Source organism: Neopsephotus bourkii, unplaced genomic scaffold (genome assembly GCF_033783945.1).
Source record: "Neopsephotus bourkii isolate Nb327-2 ecotype Australia unplaced genomic scaffold, CSIRO-AGI_Nbou_v1 NB_1508, whole genome shotgun sequence".
Taxonomy (NCBI): domain Eukaryota; kingdom Metazoa; phylum Chordata; class Aves; order Psittaciformes; family Psittacidae; genus Neopsephotus; species Neopsephotus bourkii.
The window spans coordinates 2,996,291-3,023,039 of NW_026901984.1; the positions used below are offsets into that span (position 1 = coordinate 2,996,291).

General features: G+C 38.0%; 1 long non-coding RNA gene across 2 annotated transcripts in view; it reads right to left on the reverse strand.

The window, feature by feature from the left end:
• LOC133221028 (uncharacterized) overlaps positions 1–26,749 on the reverse strand; it is a 50,455-nt gene that overhangs the window by 12,645 nt on the left and 11,061 nt on the right. The window contains exon 4 of one of the 2 annotated variants that reach the window (XR_009727864.1): positions 12,826–13,197. The exons of the other annotated variant lie outside the window; for it this stretch is intronic. This is a non-coding gene — a long non-coding RNA (uncharacterized LOC133221028). Of the gene's footprint in view, positions 1–12,825; positions 13,198–26,749 lie in introns of those variants that run through there. 2 annotated transcript variants of the gene reach the window in all.

Here is a 26,749-nt window from a genome sequence, read left to right on the forward strand (position 1 = left end):
CTACAGTCCCTAATGAAGAGTCCATCCCCAGCATTCCTATATGCCCCCTTCAGATACTGGAAGGCTGCTATGAGGACTCCACGCAGCCTTCTCTTCTCCAGGCTGAACACCCCAACTTTCTCAGCCAGTCTTCATAGGGGAGGCCATGTCTTTAGCTTTGTTGGGGTTTTTTTTTAAGAGTAATTTAGAGTTTATTTTTTCAATTACTATAGATACTAACAAGTGTTGTTCCTATATAGAAATTCCTATTCTGAGTGAACTGTAAGCACGTCTCACTTTTGCAAAAATACGTTCTGCATTATTAAATAATGAACACTCGAAATGGAAATTTCCTCCAAAATGGGGTTCTTTAAAAATACACCACCAGGGATAAAATGGATTTAGGATCAAAACTGAAAAAGAAAAGGAAAAAAAAAGAAACCAAACAAAAACCAAACAACAGATGCCCTAAGACTATGCTTCAAAGCACATATATGCTTGGGCAAAATTATTCATAGTAGTACCTAATTTCACCAACCACATGTGGCCAGCAGGTTGGGCGAGGTGATTCTTCCCCTCTACTCAGCTCTCATGAGACCCCACCTGGAGTACTGCATTCAGCTCTGTGGCCACCAAGGCAGGATGGACATGGACCTACTCAAGTGAGCCCAAAGGAAGCCCATGAAGATGCTCAGAGGGGTGAAGCCCTCTCCTATGAAGACAGGCTGAGAGAGCTGGGCTTATTCAGCCTGGAGGACAGAAGGCTCCAGCAAGACCTTCCTTATAGCAGCCTTCCAGTACCTAAAGGCAGTCCTCAAGAAATATGGATAGGGACTTTTTACAAGGGCTTGTAGTGACAGGACAAGGGTTAATGGTTTTAAGATGAAAGAGGATAGATTAAAATTGAATAATAGGAATAATTTTTTCACTGTGAGAATGATGAGGCATTGGAACAGAGAAGCTGTGGCTGCCCCATCACTGGAAATGCTCAAGGCCAGGCTAAACATGGCTTGCAGCAACCTGATCTAGAAGAAGGTGTCTCTGCCCATGGCAGAGAGGTTGGAACTATACAATCTTTTAAGGTCCCTTCCAACCCAAACCATCCTGTTATTCTATGTAGGTCACTGTAACAGCCGACATGATAAAGATTAACAGCACAGAAGCTCAGCATTGCCCAAACCATCACATCTAGAAAAAGCACTGCAGTGTGCTATACGTAAAGTAATGACATTTCCATACAATCTAGGTAATTTCCACCCTTTGTATTAGTCTTCACCTACACAACTGTTTTCCTTTCTCATGTGTGTTTGATCAGAGGTCTTCTAAAAAATGTCAAGAAAAAGTAGCTGCTCAATAAAACACAGTTGCTTATGTTCAACAAAAGGCTTTGATTACAGAGAGACAGTTACAGGCAAAAGAGTATGCTAGAACTGCTGAAAAAGGCACAGCTCTTGTTTGTGCCTTCCCTAGTCTCCCAAGATAGAAAAGCACTCTTTTCATTCACTACCTATAGTTTGTTATAACACCAAAGAAATACTTTGGGAAAGATTTCATAACCCTCATATAATCCATGCCAACCTGTATTATCCCCACCCTCTTAAAGTACCTGAATGAAAACAATGCATGGTACCCTAATGTTTTTTCCCTTTGTAGGAACAAATTCTGTAAGACCTCGTACTCCCAGGCCTCATTGAACCTGTGAATTAGGTGTGTGTTTTAGTAAACCAGGACACTTAATTAGCTCAGGATTTTAGACATTTGGTATGAAGAGAATGGCCTGACCTTCAGAAGAGCATCCCAAGCAGGAAATGTATCTCTTGACAAGCAGCTCTTAAACCCTCAGTACACCAACCTTAATTATGAGTTGCAAGTCAGAATTTTTTATTATGAGACACTGCAATACATCTTAACATAGGCACATGTTCACACAGCCCATCTTCATTAATATATCTCTATTCCCCTCTAAGAGGTGGCTGTGTTCTCTGCAGCATCAAAATTACACAATTTCACAGAGAAACCATGAAAGTTAAACTAGGTGGTCTCGCAAAGCTCTTGGTATCCAGCTTTGATAATGAGACTATCTTTCTTGCATCCTTCCTGAAACAAAAACTTGTCTCTTTCCAGTCTTTTAATACATTTTTAAAGCATATTGAAAAGATAATTCTTTGTAATCCTAAATGTTTTTATTGCAGTGTCACAGTCAGACCATGTTCATAAATTCTTTCTATCAGAATATTAAAAATACAGCTCTCTTCCTTTCAAAACAGCAGTAGGCACAAAACAACAACAGAGTGATTTAATTCCTACTGCAAAAAACAAACATAAGTCTTCCTTTTCCCACTGGAATTTTGAACACATTAGTTTGCTATTCACCCAGGAACCTCCTCCACTTATGCACCCTTCATCCTATTCTTTCAACTAGAACCGAGGATACATTTGTAATAAATACATCCCAAAAATGCAGTTTATTTTTGTTAAAATAATTGGAAATCTACATTTCATCACTCATTGACGTATTTCTTATTATCTGACATAGAATTCAGAAAGCTACATATTTATGACCAAAGCTGGCAGTGCTCTCCAGATTTATATACCAAACACAACCTCCTCCAATTTACAGCCTCAGTCAACACATTTAATACAGTGCATGCATTTCCAATTATTCTTCCACTGTAGCAAGGTAAATACCAGCTAAGATGCAAATTAGCTGCTAAACATACAGCCCAACCCTGCACCCAGAGCTTTCATTAGATCACTTCAGAGAGGAATTTATAGATCAAGTTAGCTGACTAGCAATTTGACTTATTTTAATTTTTTATAGGTTAATTCTGCCAAAACTAGGAACACATCTGTTTCAGCTAATTCAAGGTAATTCACTTGAATTATTATTCTGTCTGAAATGACTCAGCAATTTCAAGGAGTGTTTCTTACGCATGCTGGCTGTGGGACTAATCCTATAATCAACATCAGAAAACTCAATGATTTAACAAATGAACTGTTAAGTTATTGATAATTTTTGAAGCCTAGTCTTAGACTTAACCAAAACCCGTTGGGAGTGGGGGAAGTCATTCTTTCTGTATCAAAACATGAATATTACAATATTTTCTGTAGCATACAGTATATCTGTCAATGTACCAATTAAAATGACCACTTAAGAGAACTTTTGTGCTAAATATTAAGATCTCTATTACCTAGATAGCTAAACTGCTCCACAATTCTCTGTGGCTTTCTTCAGCTAGAGTAATATTTTATGATTTGTGTCTATTATACTCTAAGAGTGTAGTTCCCTGAAAAATGCCTAAAGACTAATCCCATTGACTTCAGTGTCAGCTCAGAGCATCAACAGTATGACTAGAAATATGGGGGCAAGGTAGGGAGAACAGAAGAAGCACTGAAGTTACCTGGAGACTTCAGATAATATGGTTTAGGATGAGGTGTCCCTGCCCATGGCAGGGGAGTTGGAAATTGATGATCTTAAGGTCCTTTCCAACCCTAACTATTCTATGATTCTATGATTCTATGATTTCACCTCATTATATCATGCTTCAATTACACTTTGCTTAGATTTAAGCGATCTTTTTAACAGCAAAATAAATGATTAAAATTTAGTAAGATAAACGGAATACAAGACCCTGAGTGGCAACCAACCAGAAAAGACTCCTACTCTCAAGGCAAAAGTCTATTTTTCTGCTTCAGAAGGAAACAAAAATAAAACAAGTGTGATTTTTTTTTCAGTAATCTCTACATTTTCTCAGTAATCTCTTCTCCAGTATACCCAATATTTTTTAACTTCCTTTGAACTAGTAATTCTAGGCCCTTCAGCAGATAAGGTGTTGATTTCAGCAGCATAAAGACATGTTCTTAACATACAAGAGGTATTCATTAACACCACTGAAACCTGAAAGATTCTCTTTGCCAGATACTTCAAGATACATTTCCATCGATAGACTGTAATTATCCTGAAAGTCAAAGCACATCAAACTTACACAACTGTTCATACTTAAACCTTCTTCCAATTCATACAATTCCCTCTAAATAACCTAGCTATTTGCAGGTAAAATCCTTCATAAATTTAGCTGAACATTTTTTTGCATTTGTGTGATACCTGCCTTTTCTTACTTAGGAATGTTTTGTCTCTCCTGTTTCACTGACAACAAAAATTATATTTTGAGGTAGCTGCAAAAGCTAACATCCATTTATAAAAGTAGCAACCTGTGAGTCAAAACAGCTGTGATTTATTCTCAATTCTTTTAGTTACCTTCCCTACAAACTAGGGCAAGTCACATAAAACTCTCTTCTTCTGTTTGTTCTCCTGACTGACCCTTCCAGAAGCTCCTTTGAGAACAGACTTTCCATGTACCTACGAGTCTCCCAAGGAGGCCTCTCTCTCACTAAGGTCTTCTTTGTTTTCCATGTTATATTCTATGTATTAAATAATGAACAAGAAAGACTATTTGTTTGTGGTTTACAAACACACATGGGTGAAATGTTAACTTTTCTCTCTAAAACAGCCAGGATTTTCAGAATCTGATGCTGCAAGACAGCCACAAACAAAGAGAGTGAAGGAAAGATACTCAAACCCAAGCAGTTAATGTCACTGCCCTAAAGAATAGGTCCCTGTACAAAAATTAGAGAAACAGAGAAAGAGAAAAGTGAACTTGTTTACACCTCCTCTTCCTGTCATTGAGGGCATAAGTAAATAATACAGAGGAAAGACCGGATCTGAGATTCTATTTGCCATGATACAGAAGGGTTGATTAGTTTTCAAAAAACAGGAACATTACTGTTTAAGACATGTATGGCTGTACAGATGTTTTGATCTCAGTTATGGAATATGCTGATTGTTTTCTGAAATTTTAATAACTTCAATTTATTCTTTACTCAGACTACAATTTCCAAGAAAATTCACAGTTCATCTCCATTAAGGCAAACTATGCTGCTTTTTGTTCTCCCCATTTATTTGTCTTACCCAGGTTGAATATAATTTAAGTCATCTCTTGAGATAGTAGAGGTGCGGGGAAAAGAAACACTAGCCGAGAAATACGAGAAGAAATGAGACAGAAATCTTGCTAAATTAACTCTGTCCATAGAAAAGCCCTGAAAACAGTTATAATCTCATCTAGGCTGGGCAGGAAATTATTACTTTTTGTATGTAACTCAATAAAGCAGTAAAACTTTAAAATGCACTTGGCAACTCAGTACTGAATTTTCCATTATCAGTTACAATTCAAGGAGCTGAACTGTTTGCCTAAGGGACACATGAGGATTTTCTATACCAGTGTTTGTGGTATTTTTTCCACTACACATGGGAGCCCTGGGTCAGAAATAGCCTCAACATTTTCTCTAATTCCTAGGCTCAAAATAAGCAAACTCTCACATATATGTTTAATTAATAGGTTCAAGAACATTGAGTCTAGATGAATATAATAAAAAGAAATTACTGAAAGCAAGCTGTAAAGACAACTATTTTAAGATAATTTAACTGTAGTAAAAAGCTGTGATTCTTGGTTATTTCTAAACAAAAGAAGGCAGTGGAAAGCCATTTTGAGTGAAAAGCTCAATCTTCAAAATCAAGCCATAATTTAAAATAACATCACTTCCTCTACCGATGTAGGTTCAGTTGATCAAGCTTTAGAAAAAAGGGCTCTGCCCAGAGAAAATAAATTATATTCAGCAGATGAATGATGTACAGAAAGATTTGTAAAAAGATACAAGTGAGCCTAAAACACATTAAATGTTTCAACTGAGACATTTTTGTTAACAAAAGTACCATAGTATGAAATAGATGATATTTTGTAACTATGAAGAATTTTTACAAGTCTGGGGCAACCAAAAGTGCTGAAGTGTGGCTCGGGCAACTGCTCAAAGTAAAAAGATGGGAACCTAGGAAAAGGGACCAGTAAAGACTGCTTCAGGAGTGCCTTGTTAGCAAGGAACTACACATAGGTGCTTGCTCAGGTAGCAGAAATACTCTCTGAAGAGGCAGCTGCCAATCTTACCCAGGGCTGCCAAGAGTGAAGACAGCAAGGTGCAGCAGCACAAACACTCTGAATGTGCGATGAAGCAGAGTCAGACTGCCTTGGGAGCAGTAGCTAAGGGACTTGAGCTGCACAGCCAGCTTCTGCCAGGATGTGACCTGGGGTGAGCAGGGTAGTAGATGTAACAGGGACCTGAAAATCACAACCAGAGAGAAGGCTGTGTCCAAAGCAGTGGGAAGCACAGAGCAGCTCCCCTAATAGCCTTGCCAAGAAGAGGACTGATTCAGATTTCAGAAAAAGCAATTTTAGGGATGGCAAATCATCCCATTGCACTGTGAATTATCTTGTTGCCCTTCCCCCTCAATAAATTACTTTTCACCGAATCAATCGACTCATGTCTGAAAGTGAAAAAAAGGTAGCTAGCCTACTGAGCTCCAGACAGCCCAGTTTAATTTCTCCAAGCTTCTAGGGAATGCTGAAGCTGGCATTTATCAGTGATCCATAAAATTTCAATTGGGCATTTTCGCTGCCAATCAAGTCCTAAACTAACTTTATTTCCAAATCCACACATTGAAAAAGGATATTTGATTCTTCTTCAAACTAAAAGTTAGCCCCTTTCATTGACAAACAAGCATTTAGACAAATTAGGCAGAATTGAACATTTTCACTTTTTTAACCTTATTGTTCCTTGCCACTTAAAATTTCTTTTACTTGCTCTTATGGACCTTGGGGTTGAGTAGCCCATGATGCAGTCTTGCATTCAAGCTTGACTGAAATGTAAAATAATACACTGGGGGTCTGAGGCTTGTTTTTCTTAAGCAAAATGCTCTTGTGCACAGAAGCCCTGGTAAGCATTTTCAAACTAACACTAAATACAGCTCAGGAGAACTTTCTGTCATTTCTTAAAACACAACAGTACATGCCTTGTTTTTGGCACCCACCCTGGAAGTAAGGGGAAATAGGTTCTCCCTACAACTCACTGGGATCAAACACCTCATACTCCCCTAGCAAACACCCAGTACTCTCTCCGGACCTAGGCAGATACTTCCTACTTTTCTCTGAAGAAACCTGAGCTTACTCCATAAATTTAGATAATCTGTATATTTATTCCTGTACCATAGCTTATTCCTTAATCTATGGTTTATTCCTATACCACACTGTAACAAGAACTATGGCAGCTATCACTGTCTATTTATTTTCAGGAAATACTCATCTGACTTTCTAAAACCTGTAAAGAGAAGAAAGATGGGTTTTAAAATATTTGATTGGAGGGTCAGCAAAACAAACGAACATATAAGATAAGAGGGTTTTTTTGTATGCAAAGACAGTGTCCTGAAAATGGAGGTAAAGGATTGCAAAGCTTGTGCATTTCGATGAGAAAATGAACATGAGCCAGCAGTGTGCGCTCACAGCCCAGAAAGCCAACCGTATCCTGGGCTGCATCAGAAGGAGCATGATCAGGTTGAAGCAGGTGATCCTGCCCCTCTACTCTGCTCTCGTGAGACCTCACTTGGAGTATTGTGTGCAGTTCTGGTGTCCTCAACATAAAAAGGACATGGATCTGTTGGAACAAGCCCATAGGAGGGCCATGAGGATGCTTAGGGGACTGGAGTACCTCCTGTATGAAGACAGGCTGAGAAAGTTGGGGCTGTTCAGTCCAGAGAAGAGAAGGCTGCGTGGAGACCTCATAGCAGCCTTCCAGTATCTCATTGACCAACGCCCTCCGAGTCCTTCTCTGCAGGGCCGCTCTGAATCCCTCTTCTACCTAGCCTTTAGCTGTGTCTGGGATTGCTCCGACCCATGTACAGGACCTTGCACTTGGCATGGTTGCCCAGAGAAGTGTGAATGCTCCATCACTGCCAGTGCTCAAGGTCAGGTTGGACAGAGCTTTGGACAACATGGTGTAATGCAAGGCATCCCTACCCATAGCTAGGGGGGCTGAACTAGATATTCTTAAGGTCCTTTCCAACCCTAACTATTCTATGATTCTATGATTCTATAATAAAAACACTTCCAATACATTTTGTTATGATCACAACTGACTGAATAAAATTTGCAAGTAAACTCTTACTGGACCTTTAGAGGACAGCCATGATTATGGGTATTTTTGTAAAAAACAAAAAAGTTAGGCCTTGTCCATAGTATACCTGTATGTATTTGGGGGAACGATGTACCAGGTTTGTTTAAACTTTATCTGCAGCTGTTCTTCAATTTAGCTATAAACCCTGATGTTTCCTTGGGGGTGGAAAGGGAAACAAGTAAAAACCAAAAAGTTGACAAGTGAATAAAAACTTGTACATGTTCATTAATGGGTGGGGAAATAAATTGTTTAAGCTGCTTGGACCAAGTCAGTTCCCACTAGTGATCTAAGATTGGTTATGCATATTTCAGCTTCTATAAGGTAAAGCCCAGGTATCCTTCTTGGCATATATAACAATGTGCTACGCTGCCTTTTTTTATTCATTTCATATGGTATATAAAAACACCTTTTAAATATAAAAAATTCTGTTTAGTCTTAGTTTTGCAACAAATACAGTTTGAATTCCATGAACTGGAAGAACATGCTGCTACATATGACATTCAAATAATTCAATTTTTTCAGCAGTCAGTCAAACATTCTTTTGACATAGGTGACTCTGTCTACTTAGTTGCAAGGCTGCGTGTAGACAATGTTGCTTAGAAGAGGGTATATGCCAGCAGCAGGACAGCAGTCCACAGCAGCTATTAAAATCAGTTCCTGAGAATGAATTATTCCTGGGGCCTAAGACATCACATCACATCTGATGTGAAAGCTTCTGTGTATGCTACCTGTTGCCCTACATGATATGTTCTCTACCTATTTTCCACAACAGAAAGAAACCAGTTACATCTGCTGTCGCAGACAACCAATCTGTGAAAGGCTACCTCTAGATTTTATCTTGTAAGACCATGTTTCAAACCAGCCACACCTACTGGAGAATATACAATGCTCTTTTTACCCTCACCCTGCTAAGTCTCAAGCTACTCCGTGAAGCACTTTTTCTCCTTCTCATGGTCAAGTGGGAAAATGCAAATGTACACCACTATCTGTAGTGAGTTTTAGTAAAAACAAAAAACAAAACAAACCAAAAGATGCCCAGGTGATTACTCAGTAAAGAACCATAAATAAAATTAATTTTTAAATATTTAATATGCTCACAGACAGGATCATAGAGGCAGTGGAACCACAATGACATTTTATTAATATAAAAATTTATCTCCTTGGCAGCCCCACCCAACTATACACTGTCTACCTGTATTCTGTGAATGTAAGGGAAAATAAGTGAGCAAAGAGGAACAGAAGGGTCTCTAGTTTTATACAGTGCCTTTCATATAATGTGTATTAAGTGAATGACATCCAAATGTGCACCTGAGAGCATCATCCAACATTGTTTGCCAAGTCTCCTAAAGAATTTGAATGCAAGCATTTTTCATTGTGTCATTTATATGCAGTTTTATTAAATAAAAGAAATGCAATGGCCTGCTGACCGTTTTACTTTTGTGTGTGTGTCAAAAAAGATGTATTAAAGTAACTAAATCATACTTGTTGGGCCCAGTTCCTACCTGTATTTCTAAGCTGATCTAGAAGTATGTGAATAACAAGAAAGAACCAAATGATAAATAATGAGTTAGTGGGTTTATTCTAATTAATGTATTTACAGATTGGCTCTACCTAAATTATGTCTCAGATAAATGAGTTGCAGTTATAAATGGAAATCAGCAACAATCTCTCCATCAATTTCAGGTTAAACCATCTTCTCCTATCTCCACATGGCAAAGTGCCTTAATATCAGCTATCTTTCCCCAGGAATTGGCTAAAATATGTATGTGAATTATTCTTCCCTAAAATTCAAGAGCTTCTATCCCCCTTCCCCCTAAAAAAACCCCAAAAACATGGGGATTCAGAGGTGGAGAGGGGATGATGATCATGCAGTATTGACCAATTTAAGGTACTCTAAGGTGCATGTGGTTCACACTGCAGTGGAGTGTGCCTGGAGGCTCTCTGTTTCTCCTGAGATTTCTCCCTGACAAAAGAACTGAGATATTCTCCAAGCTACTTCATTGACACTGGACTGGACAGCTGTGATAAGGGTACCACCTGGATGGTATAACAAGGTGTAAATACAGTCATTATATCTCATCTTTTCCACACTGATTTCAGGGCAAAATTCTTACATTCAGAATGTCACAAATATCCTGGTGATATATGCATAAGTACAACTATACTGCCTGTATGCATCCTAACAGCTTTTTGTACAAGAGGCCCAAATGTGTACATATGCTGAGAACACCAAATGTACAATATGGATGCATGCAAAACTATACATATTTCTCCAGTGGATACATCTGAAAACAAATGATCCTTTTATCATTGTTTTCTAGAAAGTATTCTCATGTATTAAAACACTGAAGACATCTGTTCATTTCTTACATCAACAAGTGTTTCAACCAAGATTTGCAGTTCAACAGACATACACAAACCCAGTATGTGAATTCACTGTTTATGTTAGTAAGTAGAAATGCTTGACTGCTCCTGTTGCAACTGCAAAGACAATGAACCCAAACCACTGGGTTCATTGCTAGAGTTTGGTAGCAGATCTGTTCAGTGCAGACTTCAGGATACTAGCTTATAAAGAAGCTTGCAGTGAGAGGCCTTCGGGAAACAGAATAACTAAACCTTTATAGTTTTTTTACAGTAAATTTAAAATATTTCTAATCTTTCTTTTCAAATTCACCTTCTAACAGATGGTGCCTTTCTCTTGATCTGCTATCTCTTCGGCTTGCTTTTCAAATTCTTCACTTTATCAAATGCTATAGAATTGGGCAATCTAATTTAGTCCTGAATATCTACTGGGGGAGAGCATCCATCTAACTGCACCTAAAGTCATCAAGAAAAAAGCTGGTTAGGAAACATCAGGAAGCAGAGGAGTGGGGCTGACCCTCAGTCAGGGGAGCTGGGGCCACAGGGGACACAAGACCACCAGACAGGCACTTACCCCCAGACCTCAGCCCCTTGATATAAGGTAGGCAAATGGCATGGACTGGGACTGAGGGCTGAGCCTGCAGCAGCCATAAGCAAGGAGGGATTCCCTCTCACAGCCCACTCCCACTCAGATCCCCCCTGCCCATGGGTTCCAAGAACCATAGCTGTCATCCATCATTCCCTCAGGGCTGGCCAGGGCCTGGCAGAAAACTTCTGAAAAATGTACCCTTCTTGCAGTAAGAACAGTGAAATTCATGACTAACAGGAATGGCTCATGGTGTGATTCACCTGTTTTCTCCTTCTAACACAATTAGGCTGAATTCACAAAGGTTTGCTATGAGTTTTGTTTACAAAATCTGGAATTGGAAATCCCTGCATAAGAGGTACAAGAGAAACAAGCAAGAAGGATCATACAAGGCACATACAAGGATCTTTGTATCTACTTGCCTTTGTGTTTTATTGCTGTTGATCATTTCACAAGTCTATCATCTCTCTGGTATGGTGCTTACAATAGAATTATGTGCTGGACTCTCCTTCCTTTGCAATATAAATACTGTGTATGAATTACATATATAAAACTATACATACATGTATTATTTAATAACCATATATCCTTACTGACATATAGAGATCTTTAGTGAACAATACTATAAAACTCCATGAAAGAGTATCACCTTTAGTTTAGATTCATTTGAAGGCCACCATGAGGAAAGTGTGCCTTGTACTTTACATTAAAGTAGTTGTGAGAGAGAAAACATAATTTGGGAGCTGTATTTATATTCTCTGTCTTCAAAAATAATGAGCAAATAATCAATGAACTCAAAAATTACATACTCAGAGGAAGTATTTTTTATGCTTTGCTTATAAACTTTGGAAACTAACTACAGCACCATATGAATTGATTCCAACACCTTAGAGGATTCTGCAAATACTAGCTATGTACATCAATGAAGCGTACATCCAGAAGTGTACCAAAACAAAAGAAGGTGGCAATAAACAGGCAATCATAAACCCCTACAATTTTCATGTAGGTCACCAAACCTTTCAAACATCAGCGCTTCTGCTGAACAGGTTTCAGAATTATTTTAAACACTGAGTTAATAATGTTTTCATGTATGCTAACAGACTTTTTAAAATTGTTCCAGAATACAGCATTATAGTAGTAAACTAGTTTATTGAGCTTGCTCTCTTCAGGCAGTTCACCTCATCTGCATTTTAAACTTTCATTTAGTTGTTCTATTAAGACAATAAATATATTTTGCCAGAATTTTACATTAGAAGATAATGTCACAATATTTAATTTACTAAATAAAATCAATAAAATATAAAAAGTAGAATAATAAAACTAGAAGTTTTGATACCGCTTTAGTTAAACTAATAAAATAACAATCTTTGAAGAATAATGGTAATTACAATACCTAGCTATTAGGAAGGAAGAAAGGAAGGAAGGGAGGGAGAGAGGAAGGGAGGGGGGAAAAAGAATATCAGAGATGCCTGCTAAATCCTGTGTAAGAAAAAGCCATGACTTTCTGGAAGAAAGGCTAAAATTACTGTCATTTTATTCCATACTTTCTATAGCTCCATATTTCTGACACTGTTGGAAGAAGGAAGAAGCAGCTAATGTGTAATTGTCATTTCAGACAACAAGCAGCATAAAAAATACGGCTGAGCCCTTTAGACAAGGGAAATCTCTAGTAGCCTTTAGGCAGGAGGAAAATTATGCCCAAATCCTTCTGACACCCATGTTAAATCACACTGCTCATTGCGAACAGCTGCTGAAACCTGACAGAAAAGCCAGGGCTGTCTCATACATTTTGTAGTATGGACTAGGTACCCTTCCCACCAGCTTCCAAAAGTCTTTCTGCACCATAATCACAAGGTTAAGGCTCTTTCACAGCCATCAGTAACTCATTTCCTAAGAACAGCTCTCCCACATATTTTAGAAAGGGGTTGTAAATGTCAAAGTCAAATGTACAAATTCTATACTTTAGCCAGGATGTAGGTATCTCCTCTTGTCCTGGCCTGAACATCTACCTTCCTAACCCTAGCTGCTTCCAGAAAATTCAGTATTACAGCAGTACCAGATGACCACTCACAGGGGAAATGATTTTTAATTGGTTACTCTACTTGCACATGAATAGCAACACATGGCCCATGGGGTATTTTGTCATACATCAGCCTTTATCTTACAGATCAATAGGGCACTCATCAGACACCACAGCAACAAACACTAACTTCCTCCAAAAAAAAAAAAAAAAAAAAAGGGTCCAGAGTGATGTTCCGTGGTCATTGCATCACAGAAGACAATTACAGCAGTTGTTGCTTTCTTGCCATTAATAGGGAAATTGTAAGAGTTTAAAGAACCTCCACTGAAGATACTGTTTTCCAGTGACTTAACAAGTTAATCATGCACCACAATATAAATATGTTATGGCATATTCATGTACCATAGCAAAGGCATATAATCTGTTTCAATTATCTTTGCATGGATACAGAAGGAAAATAAAAACAAACGTAAAAGAGCAAGAGTAGATAAGTAAAATCAGTGGTAATGACTATTTCAGGGAAATTATAGTAGAGACATTGTCTATAATGGCAGAAATCTTACCCTGTTTATTAGCTCTAATTCTTCTCCTATTCTATCACTGAGACTTATCATATGCAATTTTACATGTTTGCTGTGATAAAGACCACAATAACCAAGACAGCTAGTATTAGGTTACATATCAGCATATTTCATTTAGTAAGACAGTGCCTGGCATATTAATTGCAATGTAATTTAATGTAAGGGGTATCGCTGTATTTAATGCTGTAGTTTAAAAACAGGAGTGGAAAACCAAGCCCTGTACAAAAAAACCAAGCATTTTTTCACCTACATCCTGCTGTTTAGGACCATCATCTCATTTAGGCCTTCTGACTCCCACCCCATAGATACTGAGAAACAGCCAGCTCTCTAAGCTAAGGGTCCTAAGTAAAATTCAGCACACCTGTACACACTGTCATAGTTCAATCACAATGCATACCCTTGTCAGGTTTAGTAATACTGTACAACACCTTGCTCTGAGTTCAGCTGTAACAATTATTTTTCCCCTTCTTAGTAGCTGGTGCAGTGCTGTGTGTTTGACCTTAGTCTGAGAACAATGGTGATAACACCAATGGTTTGAGTTGTTGCTGAGTAATGTTTACACCAATCAAGGACTTTTCAGTCCCATGCCCTGCCAGTGAGAAGGGGTAGGAGAAGCTGGGAGAAAGCAAACACCGGACACCTGACCCAAACTAGCCAAAGGGGTATTGCATACCACAGCATGTCATGTCCAGTATATAAAGTGGGGTGAGTTACCCAGAAGGCCCAGATTGCTGCTCAGGTCAGGTTGGGTATCAGTAGGCGGGTGGTGAGCAATTGCACCGTGCATCACTTGTGCTTATTCTTTTCCCCTTTTAATTTTATGTTCACTCCCCTTGTTATTTCCCTTATCATTATTATTGGTGGTAGCAGTAGTGGTTTGTGTTATATCCTAGTTACTGGACTGTTCTTATCTCAGCCCATGGGAGTTATATTCTTTCGATTGTCCTCCCTATCCCTCCAGGAGCAGGGGGAGGAAGAAAGTGGGGGAGTGAGCGAGCAGCTGCATGGTTTTGGGTTACCAGCAGGGCTTGAACCACAACACGTCTTTACTGGTAAGCAAGTAGCCCAATAATGAATTTACTAGTATACGGCCACTTTAATAATGCATTATCTCATTTAACTATTGGTGCTTATATTGATCTCTGGAAAGGTAATTTTTTCTTATTTTCAGCCTTCCTACTTCATATATTAAGTCTTCACATGCAAAGTTTACTAATGCTGCCAGGTTTTTTTCTGGTTAGGATTTTCAGAGATACTTACATTTGTTAGGTGACCAGTCTTGTTTAGCAGACATTGAAACACTGTTACAATCTTTGATAAGCCAAGCCCAGGACATCATGTAAAATTACTTGAAACTCCCAGAAAATGTTATTTGTAGCTATCATCTGCGAGTTGCTATAGCATAATATTTGCATCTGGTACTGCTATTATCACAACTTTTTATTTACAAGACTTTAGCCCATTACATTATGATAAATCTCCAACTGTTACCAAAAGCGCCCTTTATAACAAAACTGTATCTTTAGTCATTGCTGAAGAAATGATGAGAGATTCCTTTTGGGATCACTTTTTAAGCAGCCATAATAAACTGGAGAATTGTTGCTCATTTTCACTCTTGAATTTCTTTGTAGCCTCAGGGAATACATTTGTTCATAATCATCTATTGTTAACAGGATATTAGTGCCTCATTTTCTTAAATATACATACTGTGTCTCTGCTGTCACAGTGCCTTTCTGCACAGTACTATGCAGTTGTAACATACAACGTCTCACCAACTACCATAACACAGAAATAAATCTCACCAGCTACCATAGCACAGAAATAAATAATCTTCCTGGGTAGCAATGCAGTGCAAAGTCAAATTCAACTAAGGCTTCAAGCAGCCTTCGACTTCCTGGCATGATTTTTCATCAGCCGATTGTTGTGCGTGTATTTTTGGCACTCAATGAATCTCAAATTTGCTTTAAGTTATAGCTTTATTTGTTTAGTTTAAAATATATGTCACCTCCAAAATAGTTGTGCAGCTTTTTTTCCCTGGCCAGGGGTACAAGTCAATCCTGTTATCTGTGGTACACAAAGTGCATGGTTTACAGACTAATGAACAACAACGAAAATGATTAGGTGCAGGTTTTACAGTAATGCCAGGGCATCTGTGTAGACTGTTGTGTAGATCACTGTGCTGACCCTTTCAATTTGCTGTACACTGTCTGGTTTTTCCTCTCTCACCTCACTCTTTCTTGGAAACTGAAGTGATGCTACTGCCATCAATTCAGTATTCCAGCAGCAAGGAGTAGATTTTTGCACTCAATTTTCCTGCACCTTTTCCCCCCCTTGCCCATAGTGCTTTTCCTTCACTGAAAGCAGCAAACCTGAAGTTGGTGAAGGGGGCATGTGGGGCATACATAAGAAAAAGAGCTATGCTAAGATGTATACACCACTTGTGTCTTTGATCTTATCAACTTTAACCTTAATGGAGATCAATAAGGCACTTGACAGTCTTCATAGCAACAAATACCAAGATGCTAAAAAAATAAGAACATCCAGACTGATAATCCCAGATAAAACCTTAGAAACTAGTATTTCCTGCTAAAGCTGATGTGATCTGAAGTAAACTCAATAGGCATACCTTCCTTTTCACTTTAAAATATATATAATTTTGTTATAGAAAGTGATTATCTTTCTAAAAACAAAAGGCAGATGGCATTTTCAACATCCAAATTTAGCTATTCCTGATTTTCAGTCTTAGATTAGACTTCATTGAATGCTGCAGAAAGGAAGATGATAACAAAATATATTAAATAAACTATTTAAGTTAATGAAAAATGTAAGCCATATAAGATATTTAATGCATATTTATTATCTGAACTATCTGGCCAAAAGCTCCATAATTCTTGTACCCTTGCAATCAAGACTTTAGAAAACGTGGATAAAATAGATGTAATATCTGTAAATAGCAGTTGCAAGCATCGTCTTGCAAATTACAAGCAGTGCTTTGTCTCTCCCCAGCTGCATCTGCAGTTTCAGTTCTCAACACTGTCAAGTCTTCTGAATTAATCTATCTGGATCTCATACACAGCTAAATATCCATATTTATTCCTCAGTTCTTTCTTCATATGAGGTGAAGAAAGATTTTTCAAGGGGCTTGCTATAGATATAGATGTATTAAAGCACTGGGTGAAAGACCATAAAAGGGTACAAAGCTTTATATAGGTTTTTTCTGCAAGACACTGCAGACTTTATTGGTTCACAACACCTTCTTAGGATCAAACAGCATGAAAAATTTCTATACGATCCTTGTCACTTTGGTATGACACATTTGCATAAATCCAGGGGGTTAGAAAATCCACATAAAATACACCAGGAATAATTCTGGCCTTGATTTTGTGAGGACATTAAACCATTACGAACTCTTCCAGAAAGTCCTTCAGCAGGAGCACTAGGCACTAAAGACCCAAAGAATGACATGGAAGCCAAAGCTGTCTTTCTCATCTAAGTATAGCCATTTCAGGAGGAAAAAGAAAAAAAGGAGAAAAAAGAAAAAAGAAAGAGGTTTTTCTTGAAGGAGACGTAGCAGCTTCACTGATACACACTGTGTTGCTTCCCCTTCAAAGTTACTTTTGCTATTAAGGTACCTGAAGTTACCTAAGTAATTATATAACCAAAAAGATTGTACCAATGTTCTGGAGGCCTGCCTAAGGGAACAAAAAAAATAAAAACAAAACACCCAAACACCAAACAACTGAATTTTCTACAGATACATGAGGGCTGGCGATCTTGAACAGTACATTGTGCACAGAAAACACAAGGTTAGACTGCAAGCAGTTCTCCTTTGTGTGTTATCCCCCCTCTTTTTTTCCTTTTAACTTAAAGTGAAAAAGGTTAGCTTGAAATGGTTGTAAATCCAAATGCAGATGCTAAATTTCTCTGACTAGAGCAGCTGGCAGACTTGAGCTACCAGCAGTCCTCACTGCTTCTGGAAAGATAACCCCATAAGTTTAAGGGTAAAACTACCTGTGATGTGGCAGCCCAGTGTTGTTCTGAATTATTCTTTGTTCTTAAATATATTAAAAAATAGGTTCTGTCATTTTCCCTTGCCTGCCCTACATAAATTTCAGATTTCTAGCTTAACTATATTATTGAGTTCTAATAAGGAGGAATATTTTTAAAAATGTATATATCCCATGAAAAAACTGTGAGCAGTAGCACAAAGTAATGTTTTTAGGGCAACATCTTCCTAATAAGGAAAGCATGGCTCTGTTCTTATGGAACAATTCCCATTAATGGCATTATCCATACATACCGGTGGAGAAATAACGGCCACTACAGTGACCAAATGCTATGCTTACTAAAGAGCATGCTGAAATGACCATCAAAAAATTTTCAAGCAGCTGACTCCCAAGACTGTGAAGAAGGAGCATTCAGTGCTGCGTGGGGGGACTCGCTTGTCCTAATTTCCATCTCTCAACATTCACACCAAGCCCATGCTGATCGTTTCAGGCTTTCTTGAGAGACTGTGGAAAGACCTTTAAAACACCTGCTTTCAGACAAGCAAAGGCATTTATTGTCTGAAAGCCCCCACCACAGGCCAGGAAAGGGAGCCTGGAGTAACAGCTCAGATGTCAGCTTCTTAGCTCAGAGCTAATGATACTCCCCATAATCTGTCCATACCCTCTCGGACTCATCCTCCTTCCCCAGCCTCCACTGACCAGTTTTGCTCCTGAACTGGTAGACCAGGTTTCCAACACAAAGAAAGACAGCTATGCCATGCTCCTACTACCTAGAGGGTTTTTAAGATATTTAGGTCTCTCTCTCTCTTTAAAGAGACTCAGGACTCCTGAGGAGGCTGAGAAATGTCAAATGTGGCCTGCATCTATCATTTGCAGTTTCACAGAGTGAGATGAGGGTCTTCTGTTTATCAAAAGCAGGGCCAAATGAATCTCTCACACAATCATAATTCAACTCTTCTCTTGCAGCTGAAGATATGAAAGGTATTCCATTTTTATCAGCTGGTTTTCCACAGAACTTGTTCTGCCAGTACAGTAACGGGAAGCACTATGAAACTCTAGACAAGGAAAGGAAGAGTGATGATTTAATGGATAGTAGGGCTATTACTGTTACCCTCACTGACAGAACAGATATATAATAGTGTAAGAAAGGACTCATTCTCTTCAAGCAAAAGTTTTATCCTTTATTCATAAACCAATCACTCAAGACTCTGAATACCATATAAAATAACAAAGAAATACTGCCTGTTAAGTAATATGTTCAGAGTAAGAAAAGATTATAAAATATATGCTTAACAAAAAAAAATAACATGAAGCTGCTGAAGAAATTTTATCATAGCTAAAAGACATATGGTAGAGCAATGAATTTATACCAGAAGGTGACATATATTATTTTCCTTTATTCTATGATTAGTATCCTCTCCTACACAGTAAATGTCTTCTATTAATTCTGTTTGCTGTCCTTATCTACTTCCCTTCCATTTTGTCATGAAAAAATTATTTTTAGCAGCCAAAAAACAGAAGCAAGAATTTTAGTGGGAGAATACTGAATAGCTTTTGTGTACGAAATTGTAGGCCAGAATACAATGTCTACCTTCAGAGTAGTGTGAGTGACTGCCAATACTTTCAGAGGTGCCAAACAAACATAAGGCCACTTTGTTGTTTTTATTCCAACAGGAAATAACTTACTGAAATCTTGAAGTCAGTTTTTGTAATATCTTATTAAATTACATAACATCCAGACTCAAAAAATAGTTTTAGATAAGCATATAATATTACAATGAGATATCTTTGCAGCATATAATTAATCCCCTCAATATTAAAACCTGAATAATAACCTAACTAAATCTATACTGACAAAATTCTGCAAAGAAAAATATCAATTAATTAATTTGGAACTCTGGAATAATCTCTTCTCTCTTTTATATTTTGCCATTTTTAAGTACACCTGCAGAAGTGGTTAGCTTCACTATTAGTTTTGAAACAGGCTTAAGAGTCCTCCATTCCCAAAACAGAAGAATGAAAAACATGTTCTTTTTTTCTTTGATCCTATTAAGCCACACAGGTTTATAGCTTAAGGAAGAAGAAAAAGTCCTTTCCTAGCACATCCACACTATAAATGTTTATCACTGCAAACTGACAGCTTGTCCAAAAAACAGTCCACTTGAAGTTACTGAGTTTGCCCTATCTCTTTTAGAACTGCAGACTGTTTACAAAGGTGTTATTCATTACCTACCCTTCCCATAACTAACCTTCCTTAGTGCTAGGAATCTGATTTATTTCACTTTCTCAGCCTGTGGCAAGGTTGCTGAGGCAGCTTCACTACTGCTCTCCCCCAGTAGAAACTCAAGCCAGAAGTTGGCTTTTTGCTGTTTCTTGGCCACATTCACTCTGTTTGCATGGCTAGAAGCCACTGCCACATGCCAAAGAGCAGCAAGTCTAGGGGACACAAGGGCTGGCACAGAGGTTGAGCAATTTAAACTTGCCTGCTAATAGATTAAACATACTGAGGGCAGGAAACCAGATTGCAAAAAAGGTTATTTATGAGAAAGGGACAGCAACATCTCTTCAGATTAAGGTAATGCAAAGGATAGATAATCCCAAAACCTAAACAACACTGGCTATGGAATTAGTCTAAAACAGGATCATTTATGTGTTGAGTTAGTATACTGCTTTTCTAGCTTTTCTAGGTATCATAGGAGTATAAAAGTTGTCTTCTAGAAAGTCCTGAGGTGTCTTCCATGCTATGATGAAGTTCAAATAGCTTGTTATTAACCTGCAGGAGACCATGTATGAAAGCAGCATCCCTTTAAAATAACAGTAGCAATCTGCTCTGCTGTATTGACTCACATCTTGAAAACATATCAGTTTATTTTCATGCTACATACAAATGAAGAAATTCCTTCCACAAAGAGGTGGGGAGAAAGGGGAGAAGCAGGGGGTCTGTATTTTTACTGATTCTCTAATGAAAGGGGAGGGTTATAGCACTGTTTTCCATCTGCTAGCTTTCTCCTAATACTACTTTTCATTCCCTTGGTCAATTTCAATGTGGCCAAGGTAGAGGTATCAGGAGTAAGAAACAGATGCCTGACAGAAGACAGAACTGAATTAGTGCCCTACAGGGAAGGGAAGGGGAAGCGTTGAGCTCTGCAACTCTCCCTCTCGCTGCAGGGAAAGCAGGCAGTAAAAGCTGTCCAGCAAGGCCCCCTCTGCAGTGCAGGCTCCTGCACAGGACCTATGGCCAATGGCTTGATTGGCCAGGGAAAGCAACTTGGTGGGAAGGAGAAGAAATAATAACAGAAACAGCAGGAGGTATGGCAAGGGGAGAGGTAGGTGTGCTGAGAAGGGTAAAAGGAGAACACAACAGAGGGTTGGGACAGGCAACAGGCAGACAGGACACAAATCCAAAGAAAGACATTAATTCTGCTGCTCTCATAATGACAGGTTTTCCAGAGTGAAAGTGATTTCAACTCTCATGTTGACTACCCAATAGACATGTTTGACTGTTAAGGAGCTCATATTCATTTAATGTTTAAATCAATGATAAGGATTAAGAGCACAGGAAGTTTACCACAAAACTGAAAAGAATTTGGAAGTCTCACTGGATAAAATCTTCCTTCTCTGCAGAAGGCACTCTATTTCAGTGTCTTCTGCAGAAGCAAACCAATTGCAGCCCCTCCTCAAACACAGAAATAATGGATCTTTTCTTTTCCCAATTGCCAACTTCTCTGATAAAGAGAACTATCATCACCTCTGGATAAAGAATAGGGATTTTCTGAAGCATGTCCTTGAGGTAATGCATGTCATCCTCTCTGAAAAGCAATCTCACCTCAAGATAACCAAGTCTTTTCTCCATTTATCAAGTATCAAAAAGATAACTATCTGCACTTGCTATTTAAATTCCTCTGAAGAAATTGAATTCTCACCTCATGAATAAAGATTGTTGCAATTATTTCCGCAAAGAGTAAGCACTGTTCTGGTAAAAAAAAAAAAAAAAAAAAAACAAACCAACAACAACAAAAACAAACCACAAAAAAACCCCAACAAAACAAAACAAAAAACCCATAACCATAGTGGAGGTTTAGAGGAATACCATAATCTGCAGACCGGGGGAGCCAAGCTATTTGTGTCTGTAGTTTACACTCAAGAACCCAGGTATTGTTTGGGGTTTTGGTTATGGAATCTTTTTTGTTTGTTTGTTTTGCTTTTTTTGTTGTGAAAGGTTTTCCCATTAACTGAGTTTTATTTACTAGAAAATTCTGAATAGTGTTCTTCTGCTACTGAAATTCAGATCAGTCTTAACCAGGCTCATTTGTAGCTGTGGTCTGTATTTGCATGACGTGTTTCAAATGTGTTCAGCTAAACACCATGTATACACCCTTCTGAAAAAAAAACAAAACAAAAAAAAAAAACCAAAACAAACAAACAAAAAAAAACCTCAACAAACCAAAATGCTGATTCATTTCCAATCCAAAACTCCACACACAAAAAATAAACATGAAGTGACTGGAATTACACAAACACTATGTCAGTCTGAGCACCATGAATCCAATACCAGGACAATTTTCTCCTACAAGAAACAAAGCAATAGACTTAATTCTACACTCAGTTGTTTCAGAGAAAACAGTGATAAATCATCTCTAATTCACTTGACAGAAATCATTAAAAATGATCTACATTCATTATCTGAAAACTCAACAATGAATCTACTGCAGAATATGGTGTCTCAGAAAAAACATAAAGGATGTCTGTTTCTGTACTCATATATATTTTTCAAACATTTTCTTGAATGCTAAGAATGATAAAATTTTGATATAACTTCATATATAAAACCCTCTACAAAACAGAAACAGTTTACCTTTTGTTGTTGATCTTGTTTAGTCAGCTTTAGTAGTGTTGAAGTTGTAGCTTTCAATCAATTCTTTTAAACATAAGGCAATAATTGATGGAGGTACAACATGAATTTACAAAAATTGCTTTTTATTCTTCATTTCTTTCCCCTCTCAACCTTTTGTCTTAATTGTCTCAGAGTCTGAAAGGAATGCAATTTCTCCCCCATGAGCCATGAAGTGCTCATACAAGCCTGTTTCAGAGGTAAAACCTGCAAAGACTTAGGGTACTCCAAGGCCATACAGCCTCTGCTGGCAGGACAAGACTTTCCAGAGCTAGAAAAGAAAGCCTGGCCTTTCTGGCAACACATCTACACCTCATGTTCCCTGTTTTAAAATGATGTTGTCATATATTCTATTTTATTGTATAAATGGATTTGGTGGAGGGCAGGGAAGAAGGGAAGGAGGAACAAAATAAACTACAAACAAACCTGTCCACAGGACATTCCTAGGCGGGTTGTGTTATAGATCATTTAATTCCAACCCTCCTGCCACTAGACCAGGTTGCTGAAAGTCCCATCCAACCTGGCCTTGAACACATCCAGGGATGGGGCATCCACAACTTCCAGGAAAGTTGCTTCTTTCCTCCTACATGAAGGAAATTGTTGCTGGGGAGGTCTGACAGTAGGTCTGGCTTTTATCTTTATGCTGTAGCAGGTCTAAGCTGTGGCTGGTATTTAACTTCATATGGGTATCCAGCTAAAAAAATGAGACCATGAAGTGAATTAATCAGTTATATCCTATAGACAGACCACATAATGGCCAATATATAGATCATCACAAATATTCTGCCAATAACATGTCTGATTCTTCAGGTGTGTTAAAATTGTGGGTTGTTTGTTTTTTTTTCCAGGCTTCTAGGACAGCATCTTTTTCTTTCTGTTTTGCATACATTACCATTATCTCAAACAGCATATTGGTTTCTTCTCTGAAGTTTCAGTCTGAGCCTGCAGCCATATCAGCACACAAGTGCTTTTAATATGCTTTTGGAAAACATAATGAGGAGTATGATTTCTCTTCCGTTTTGTTTGGCTCAGTGCTAGAGCACAACAATGGGATGTCATCAGAATAAAAGTTTGAATCATGACATCTCATTTGCTTCCTTTCATTAGTGTTTGAGGGAGGAGGGGGCTGTTATGACAGCTGGTCAGTAGTGAGTCAATTATATGCTTCATTCTCTGGACTTCAGATCAAGATGTCCTTTGGCAAGCTGAGCAACTGCTTGATGACAGATTTAATAGCTAGGATTTGATGGAGCACACAAAGGGACACACTGATTTTGATGCATTTCTCAGGCAGCATGCTCATTAAGTCTAATTCTCCTTTCCTTTACATGCAAAAGTAATCTGTAATGCACGCACACACCACACCACACACGCCCCCCCCCCTTAGTGTGTGGAATTACATAGCTCAAAATGTGAGGAAAACTAAGACTCCCAAGTCCTGCTTAAGGACTCAGAAATGGATCTGTCCTGATGAAATGATACTTTGGTAATGGCCACATCACAGGTAACATTACAGACCTGTAAAGTACAAGTATACTGAGGATGCTCACAACAGGTCTGCAATTTTACAGAAAAAAAGACACAAGGGACTGCCCCAAGAGCTCCAATAACATCACTAAATTCTGATGCCTTTGTATTTCTAGAGCAGGTGAGCTCTCCCATTTCTGTATCTGAACATGCTGGACTCTGCCAGAAAATGTTTACCCTTTAAGTTCAAAGAAATTTGGCTGACAGCTCGAAGGCAGTGGAAAAAGATCATGAGTTAAACTGACACCCGTAACAGACAAGAGATCTCACTAATATTTTGCGGTCTGTGCATACCCTAGTGTTTCACTGATTCCCCAGAACAGTTGTCAGAACTCAAGGAAAAATGGCTGCTAGAAGAGTCTTCTCTGCAGAGCACTTCTCATTCTGATGCAACAGAGTCCATCTTGCAATCACCCTAGAAATCTACTTTATGAAGACCATGAACTTCATACAGATTCCTACGGAAATACGTGACAAACATTAGTGGGGCAAAATCTTTAAACTGAAAATTCACAAAGCTAAGACAACATCATTGCACCTCATCAGAATGAGTGGGGGTAAAAAAAAAAAAAAAAAAGACAAAACCCCAACACACCAAAATTGTTCTATTTTCCCCTTTCTTTCAGGATAGAAGCAATTCAGTGTTGCTATTATCATGCTTGACAGCATAACATGAAAATACAAGCTTCTCGATATTTTGTTTTAAAATGATGAATAGTTTAGTAGTTATAACTACACTATATTAACAACTATATTAAAGGTACTTTAGTATAGTAACTATAGCAAAAGTACACTCATACTTGTTGCATTTAACTAGCTAAAACCAACAGATCTTTTTCTGACAATGAATGCAACTAATTTCACAAAATCTTCTCATAGTATCTACAATAAAAAGCAAAAGAGAAATAGATATCAGAGTGCTAGAAGGCTGCAAAAGAATTTTGTTACGTTACCGTAAGCTCATAATTTTACAAAAGATTCCTATAGGTATTTGGCAGGTATTTTTCTTACTAATCTATATCCAAAAGTAATCTGAACATTTCACTGGGATTTCTTGGGGAAACTGAATTGAGGGAAAATTACCATGTATTTTCATTAGCTCATTCTGAGTGCAAAACACATCAAACAGGTGGTATTTGAAAAATATTGAACAGATAACTAAATACAAATGAGTAAGGAAAGTAAATTGTGGTATCTGCCACGCCTCACCAAAATATTTTGCCAATTTAAATTTAAATATACTTGATCATGTCTGTGCCTATGGCAGGAGCCACTTAAGACTTCTTTCGGCAGAAAGTCTGCTAGAAAATTCTGTTTAAAAAGAAAAAATATATATAGTGTATTCATTTTAAATACTTGTCCCAAAATATTTCTAAAAGGTCAGAAATGGGTATCACAGAGGAATCTAACTCCACTATTGTGGAAATGCTAAACTTCTTCTTAAACAGAAGCTCAGTCTTTATTAAACTTCTGCCTGTTCACGCTACTCAATTTTATTGCTCTTACTTTCTTACATAAAGATTGTATTTTTAACTGGTGTACCTCAGTGTTAATACCATCTTATATTCAGTTTTTTTATAACTTTGATCTTTCTTTACATGACATTATTTCTCTGGAATGGTTATAGTTTTATCAAAATGACTGTTTAATCATTGGTGTTTAGTTCATTATTTTCATATCACTGTGATGACTCCTCAGGGAAGCTGACACCTGTCAGATGTGCACTTTTCTAAAGTGCGGTTGTGTAATATTGCACGCATTAATTTTTAAAGCGGGACAGTAGTGTTTAATGTCAGTGTTTTCTGCTTTATAAGCACAAGGCTTCATCTAAAGTTTCTAATTCATCATACCTAGTTTTGAGCTACTGTAATATTACAGAAAGTTTGGAAATGATCAAGTATAAAGCAAAAATCATCCAGTAGAGTAATTATTTATAATAACTCTTCCAGTAATGTAGAGCACATACCCTATATTGCCCTTTTTAAAAGATATTTCATTTACTTTACCTCCAATTTAAATTTTAACCAGAAGACTTAAGGAACATTTTCCAACGAACTGTTCTCACACCACCCAGGTGGTTCTACAGTTAAATTTTGTGCTCAGGATGTGGCTAAAGGAAGTGGCTTGCTCTCACAGAAATAGGAATGTCAACAGAGCCCTTGAGCATTGCTGTTGAGGCACCTGGGAGCAGTTCTGCTTGCATGCAATACTGCCTCAAGCAGTAAAAACCACCACAAGAACTTCCTCTGAGAAGGCTACATCAAATGTTCTCAGCAAAAGGTTTAAATTCTAAATGCCTGGTCTGCTAACATGAAATAAGTCATAATGAAAATACAGAGAACTAATTTGGCTTTTTGCATAAGAAGCAAGAAGAGAGTAACAGGCTTGTTTCTTCATTGTACCTGTACTTATGGTTAATAATATCATAACAAATCCAAATTCTGTAGTATTTAACAGCAAAGCTGTAGTACAAAAAGGACACGACCCCAAAATACTATTCCGCATATTTGAAGTTTGTATAATGAAAAACTGATAGGTAAAGGCTTATCCATTCATGGGATTCACACAACCCTTCAGTGAGCATCACAGGCACCTGCTTCTTCCCCCTGGCAAGGACTGGCTCCTGAGGCAGTCTGTAGAGGGTCAGATAGAGGGGTGTCACTGCTTTTCTATCTATACTTAGGTTTCTGGATGTGAAAGATGTGGTCCTCTGAATTTCTTGTTCTCAGGAACATACGA